The sequence below is a fragment of the Fukomys damarensis genome, unplaced genomic scaffold (genome assembly GCF_012274545.1).
Source record: "Fukomys damarensis isolate Sample0158 unplaced genomic scaffold, DMR_v1.0_HiC HiC_scaffold_25, whole genome shotgun sequence".
NCBI classification, from domain to species: Eukaryota; Metazoa; Chordata; class Mammalia; order Rodentia; family Bathyergidae; genus Fukomys; species Fukomys damarensis.
Window position 1 is genome coordinate 14,346,446 of NW_022900937.1, and position 7,802 is coordinate 14,354,247.

Here is a 7,802-nt window from a genome sequence, read left to right on the forward strand (position 1 = left end):
TTTTGTGTCACTTCCTCCTATATCTTCTAATCTTATGTGCAGACATAAAAATAACAAATATTTCTGCTATCCAGAATCTAACAAATAAATAGGTACTTCCTCTCTGGAAAAAAACTGCAAATGTTATCTAATAAACCGTACCTATAACATCATTCTGTATGTTATTTGCCCTAAAGGAGGAGTCATGATCCCTAACGCAAAGAGAAGTGAGTAATCACAGCAGCTTTCAGATTAACACAGCCAAGTAAAGGGTGAAAGGACAATCACGATGATAAGCAGTATGTGCAGCCAATGCCTCAGGAGACCCCATGAGTCTCAATAACAAACTATAAATGCTGTGGGGAAGTTACACATAAATTTTCAAAGCCAATCTTGGAGACTTTAAGAAGCAACTCAAAAGGATAAATACTGAAACCAAATTTATCTAATAATCTTCATTCACAAACCAGAAGACAGAAATGAAAATAAATCTATTGAACTGGCAAATGATATCAAGGATTGGAGTCATCTTTAAAAAAAAATAAAGGTTGCTAAATTACAGAAAAACAACCAAATTAGTCTATTTGTGAGTAAAAATCAGATGGCAATGGAATAACATGGAACAAGCCTACTTAAGTATAAGAAGAGCTTTTAAGGGCCCGGGGATTTAGCTCAGTGGTTCCAGCCCCTGCTTCGCTAAGCACAAGGACCCGAGTTCAATTCCCAGTACCAAAATAAAAGAGAGAAAGAACAGCTTTTAAAATACATAAGGATCTACAAAATAAATGTAAAAATTATACTGCTGATGTTAAATACCTACAACTAGAAATTACCTCCCCAAACTTTCACAGAAGTCTGCCTTTTGTGCGTGTTTTTTCTTTCTTTTTTTTTGGTACTGTAGATTGAACTCAGGATCTTGCGCTTGCAAGGCAGGCAGCAGAACCACTGAGCTAACTTTCATGGAAGTTTAGGCTGTACCTTTTTTAATGCTATTTAACACTATAAGCCCCCAACCTAACTATGAATTTCTGACTTTCCTCATAGTAGGCAGCCTATAAATACTGAGTTCATTGATTTAGAATGCATATCATACTGGGGTACAACTCCAGTACACACATAAACTTTCTTAGAAAACACTTTCAGACCTATTATATCACTGGATTCTCACAGCCTCCCGAGCAGAAAGTAAGTATACAGATATACTAAGATTTAATATGAGATTAAAAATGCTACAGACAGCAACCTGTAAGTGGCAGAGCCAACATTCATATCTTACAATGTTCTGTGCTGGGTTCAGAGCACCACTCTTCATAACAGCAGAACAGGAAGGGCACAGGATTTTAATTCAGAAGGTAAATCTACTTCCTTTAAGGGGAAAAAAAAAGCCATACAAGAATCACACTCAGTATTGAGAGCCCTCTGCATATCTTGGTTCTACTTTTGTTCTCTGCATTTTAAGAGATATGAAAAAAAATCCAAAAACAAAAAGGGTAACTAAAATTAGTACAGCAGGGGCACGAGTACAGGCAGCACACATCCAAGGGATATTGTTAGCAGCAGGACAGAAGGAAGGACAAGGCCTCTGTGAAACACATGCAGGAGAGGGCAGGAAAAGGCGTCTATTAGTAGCTTTTAAAAATCTATTTTTTCCTCAAAAAAAAGACAGAAATTCCCAAGTTACATTTCACAACTATTTCAGACCATACAAATTTTTAAATCTAATACTCCCTCACTATTTATACATGAAGAAAAGATGAGGAGGTTTACCCAGAGTTATCCAATAAGTTTGCAGCAGTACTAAGAATAGAACCTGTCTCCGGACTTCTTGTTCAAGTGATCTTCACATAAAAGGAGACATTCACTAAAAACTGTGATTAAAAATGAAAAATGTCAAGGCATAACCCCTGAAACTAACTCTTCATATTGGAAAACAGTGAAAAAAAGAACACACCGGGCTGCATACATATTTTTTTAAGATTTCTTTTATGTACTAGGACATAAGCATTCTCTATTCATTTGAAAGTGTAACAAAATATACACACAAATTCATTTGCCAAGGAAGTCAGGTAAATTATTTGCTTTAAAAGTAGAAATCAAGTTCTTTTCAAGACATGTTTTAGTAAATATAAATAATGTAGCAATCCATGAACAAATTTCAAATCAACTTTTACGAGCTACTGACCCCTAGTTAACCAATGGACATTACTTTTGATAGAGACTGCAGTGGGAGTAGTAAGGGGAAGAGAAAAAGCAGGCTCTTCCTCTCCCATTTCCCTACTGAAATGGGAAGTCTTGGCAAAGAAAGGTCAAAAGCTACACAGTCACCACTGAGCTTTCCTGAACTTTCTCCCTTCCCATACACAGCAGCCATCTTAAAATAGTGAGTAGTGCTCTCAAGTTCCTAGCAGAGTGGTTACAAACTACCCTCATTTTTTAATAATGCTATTTAAACATGTGGAAAGGTATTTCCAATTTAAGTTTGTAAGCACTGCTTTAATTGATAATGTACACTGCTCTCCAGAAAGAACTTGTTGTTGCTCATCTTATCTACCACAAGATGAGTCAATGAGGAATGAGACCGGCCTTTACATCAGGTGTTGGCCTGGAGGAAAGGACTTTTCAACTCTTTAGACTTAAAAATATCTAGGAACTCTGATTTTTTTTTTTTTTTAATGAGTGCATGTGTTAAGGGAGGAGAAAAAGACCTACTTTTCCTTTCATTCCCACTCTGCCCTCCAGCTCCCTGTTAAGACAATGCAATATAATAGATTTGGATGTGCAATTATCAGTGTAAATTCTCCAGTGCAGCAGAGACAGCAGCAGGACCACTTATCTCAGCAGGGGCTCAGGCTGCTCCGGGTTTGTTCTAATGAGGGAAAACGAGACCTGGCCCAACTCTTTGACTAACAGATAAGAAACCAATAGTCACTGCTCAGTGATTCACCCAAAGCCACGCTTCCGGGCAGTACCACAGTTAGAACTCAAATTCCCTCATTCCTAGTGTTGCTTCAGAGTTCATTCTCCTTCCCAATGTTGCTCTGCTCCAACACAGCAGAGAACATCTGAAATCCAAAATGCTGCAAAATCCCAAACCTCTGGAATGCTGACATATTGCCATGTGAAGCATCACGGCCAAAACACACTCACAAGGAAAAATTGTATAAAATAACACTCAGGCTATATAAAGTATATATGAAATACAAATGGATATTGTGTTGAACCCCAAGAAACTCAATTATGTATATACAAATATTCCCAAAATCTGAAAAAATCCAAAATCCAAAACAGTTCTGGTTCCGAGGATTTCAAATAAGGGAATACTCTACGGTAATGGTAGCAAACCTATGGCACACGTACCACGGTGGGAGTTCTGTATCCCTGAAAGCTTCAGAAGGTTCGCCATCACTGCTCTGCGGGTACTGGCAACTGAGAAGTGTCCCGGGTCGAGCCAAGGACAGTACAGCACACACCACAGTGCGGCCTTGACTTGCAGAGCTACTGAGCACACTCTACCGCGTGCTTGCTTCAGGCTGCCACAACAGACCCCTCCACCCAGCACACCAAGGCCACTAGTTTATTCCACTCATCTAATCCAAGTTGAAAACCGAAGGTTTCATTGGCTATTCCTGCTCCTCCAAGATAAACAGCACTGTGAAAATCAAACTGGCAAACATTCTACACTGCTGCTTACATTGCAAAAGACCTGGTATTTCAACATATTTTCCATATACATGCTACCCTTAAAACAATTATACCCTGGATGCACCCCAAATAGCTCAGGGCTGTGCAATTCATCTCCCGGCACCAGTTTGCAGGGAACAAAACCCTAGGTCAATCTTCCTTTCTGCACTGGCAACACATGTCCACCAGGTACCCCTCTGAACTTCTGCAAACCTGACTACACCCGAGCTGGCAGACAGAAGTACTGCAAAGTGTAGATTAAAACGCAGTTAGACTTTTTAAGAAATATGTTTGGAAAATGAGAAATGTTTAGATATATAATGTTAGCTCTGTCTACGACAGAATACAAGCCACCAGCAGTCTGAATTTAAAAGAAAATACTTATGAAAATAAAATAAAACAACACAAGCTACTTTACATCATTCAGTTGGGTTTGTTTACTATCACTATTCCTATCAGTACTAACAATTACGACAGATTTTCACTTTATATATCATACCCACTTTACAGATTAGGCAACTGAGACTTAAGAGAATGAAAATGTTCTTCGCAGAGTCCTACAGCTTCTAAATAATTATGGCCTCATTCTTCTAAAGAGCAGAAGTTTTTATTTATTTTTTTAATTGAATTTATTGGTACATTCTAGGTAGACAGTACAGTTACATTCATTACTGGGATCTTGTACCTTTACATGCCAGGTCTTGGTTCTCATTTTTTCTCCTTGTCCCCACCCTCCCTTCACCGCCTCCTCCCCTCCCCACCTTCAAACACTTTAATTCCATTTTTACATTTCCTCATATTTTTTTCCTTTTCCCTTATTCCCCCTTCCCTATCCTTCTCACTACCCCTACACCTTTGGTCCTTTTCTTCCTATTAAGAGCAGAAGTTTTTAAAAGGGTATTCTGCCTAAACCCATGTAAAAATACATAAGAGCTATATGGTATTAATAAAAACTATAAGAATAAAATCCAAAAAAAAAATAGTTTGTTATTTGTTGGGTTTTGGTTGGGGGGACTTCTCTAATTCAAAAGCAATAATCACAGCATACATTCTGATTCCTGACATTCCAGTAACTCCTCCATCCTTTCATTTACTTATTAAAGTTTAGACTAATTTTTATTTATTAAATTTTTCATTTACTATGGATGTCTATATATGTACATGTACAACACAATCCTCTTTAAATCATGTAAGCACACTATTCTGAATCCTAAAACTACTTCCTGAGATCATCCAAAAATTACGCAACATAACTTCACTTTTTTTAAGACATGTTTTCTCTCCACTTAAAGCCCTCTTTCACTTCTTCCTAAAATGTGTTCAGCATGCTGTACATCTCCTGACACCATAACAGACAATGTCAGTATTCTTTTTAGACTATGGTTTCTCAACTAACACTTGAGGCTGGATACTTCTTCATGGCAGAACATTGCCAAATATCCCCCTAGGGACCAAAGTCACTCCCTCACTGAAAAAAATTGTCTTAAACTAGTCAAACACTACCATTAAAAAGTACCAATGTAGTTATCTCCAAACAATTATAAGATCAGATACGTGAAATTTCTACAGGATTAGTTCTTCCCTTCGTGAAGACTTGTAAATTAAACAAGAACAAAACTGAAAGACCCAACTGTGAATTCTGCTAATGCAAGCTTTTCAATTAAGACTATACATTTTCAATTCTTTGCAACTTGTCAATATTACAATGCCATAAACATCAGATACTTGATTAAATTAATACTCCCATTTGTTTATTCCAAAATGTTTGAAGACAAACTTCTTCAGCAATATTTTCCAAAAAAAGAAATAATCAACTCAGCAGGTGTTCTGCTTTCTTTTTATTCTTTTTTTGGTTTTTGAGACAGGGTCTCACTATGTAGTTGAGACTGACCTGGAACTCACTACGTATCCCAGGCTGGTCTCGAACTCACAGTGATCCTCCTGCCTCAGCCTCCCGAGTGCTGGGATTACAGGCGTGTGCCACCACGCCCGGCCTTCCTGCTTTCTATTATAAGGGAAATAAAGACAATACATTGAACAATAACTACATAAAAGTTCTAACTTCTAGCTTTATTTACAGCAACCACAAAATAATGAAGCAAAACTATAAAAGCAAAGCTGCAGACTGACATTTAAGTGGATATTCACTGGACACAACCTGTTTAAATAAATTTAACTGCTCAGTCCTATTATACAGTTAATGTAGGTGCCTGGCAGACACTTTAATTTAAAAAAAACAGAAAATAGTATCAGGTTATGAGTGTACCTCAGTACAGAGCACCATCTGGCTCCTACACATATGGCCCTGGGGCTTGATTCCTAGCATCAAGTAAACACAGAAAACAGGATGAAGGAAAACCAAACCTCCAGTCCTACATTTCACCAAAACAAAACAATGATGGGGAGGATGACATAAAATTACGGCACTTTAATTTTGGTTATGAAAAAGTCCCAAATCTTCACTATATGCTCAAAGGTCACAAAAGAAATATTCAGAGATAGAATCACAGAAACTGACACTAGGATCATCATCAGGTAGGATCTCGGCCAACTCTAATTTAAAAAAAAAAAAAAAAAAAAAGGAGAGCGAGATGTGGTGGTAAGAGAATCTTCAACTATAAATGGACATTTTTCTAAAACGTCAGATGTAAATACAGCACAGTATTACCACTTACTAAAATGTGGGTAGAAATTACATGGGAACATCATAATGTCAGGTGTAATTTATAAACTTTCAGAATATAAAATCACTTTTGCTGTGAAGCTTTTAAGAAGAAGCCAGGGCCGGGGATTTGGCTCAGTGATTTCGCCGCCTGCTTTGAAAGCGCAAGGACCCGAGTTGAATCCCCGATACCCAATAAATAAATAAATTTTAAAAAAGAAAGAAGAAGAAACTAAGGCCTAGTAAGATTGTGTCTCGTCCAACACAACACATTAGATCTAGAACCCAGGGCTTTTTCAAATTTCAAATGTTGACCACCTACATAGACTAACTGGTACTACCGCCAGTATCATGAAAAAAACACCTCTGTAAGATGCACCAAACATCTAGTTTTCTTCCCCCTCTGTATTTGGGGGAGAAGTAAACAAAGTACTATGGACATACCACAGTAAAGCAATCAAGTGATCGGTAACCTATAAAAAACAGGCTTCTCCACCCCAGGGCAGTTCTCCTGGATCTGTGACAGCTTCACCCAATATAAATACGTGATGCACATATGTAACTATAAACTTTAGGAGCCAGGTAAAAGGTAAAAAGGTACAAACAAAAGGTAAAAAGAATCAGAAATAAAATATAGTAACATGGGGCTGGGGATTTAGCTCAGTGTTTCCTCTGCCTGCCTTGCAAGAACAAAGTCCTGAGTTTGATCCCCGGGAACCAAAAAAAAAAAAAGTAATGCATTTAATTTAGCCCATATTCAAATATCGTCGTTCAATACCTAAGATAAAAAATTACTGTGTACATTTTTCTCCTGTTGTATGATGAAAGATGCTCATATTCAAAGTAGGCGTTTACGTTATACTTGGATCACGTTTCAGAACTCAGCCTATTTCAAGCACTCAACAGCTACATTAACTAGTAGCTTCCCTTTTAGAACAGGTCCGTCACTAGACCGTGACTGAATTAAAAACAGGTTTATCCATTTAGGTAGTTTTTTGGATTTCCCACTAAAGTTGAAAAAACACCTCCATATGTCACACAGAATGAGAAATTATTCCCACAATCCCCAAAGCTTAACACAAATTTTTTTTTGCAAATAATGAAGCTCTTTTTTTTGCCTTGCTTGGGGCTGGAAGCCAGGGCCTCAGACAAGCTAGGCAAGAGCCCTCCCGCGAGCCCCACCCCCAGCACCAATGAAACTCTCTAAACTCTTTACTACTTAGAATATACTTTCGTACACTTAATCTCTAGGATAAGAAAGCTGGCAGACGTTTCCAGGCGTGCATGGACCTAGACAATAATGATGCGGACTGGGATTTCAATTCCTCTATTGCTGCAAAACAAAACTGCAAGCGCTTTTGGTGCTGAGGGAGACGCCCCGTCCTGGGAGCCGCCAGCCCTCAGAGGCGTCCCGGCGGCCTGCTGTTCCTCTGAGGCCCCGGGTTCGAGCCCCGTAAACTGCCGAAGGCAGCTTCGAGCC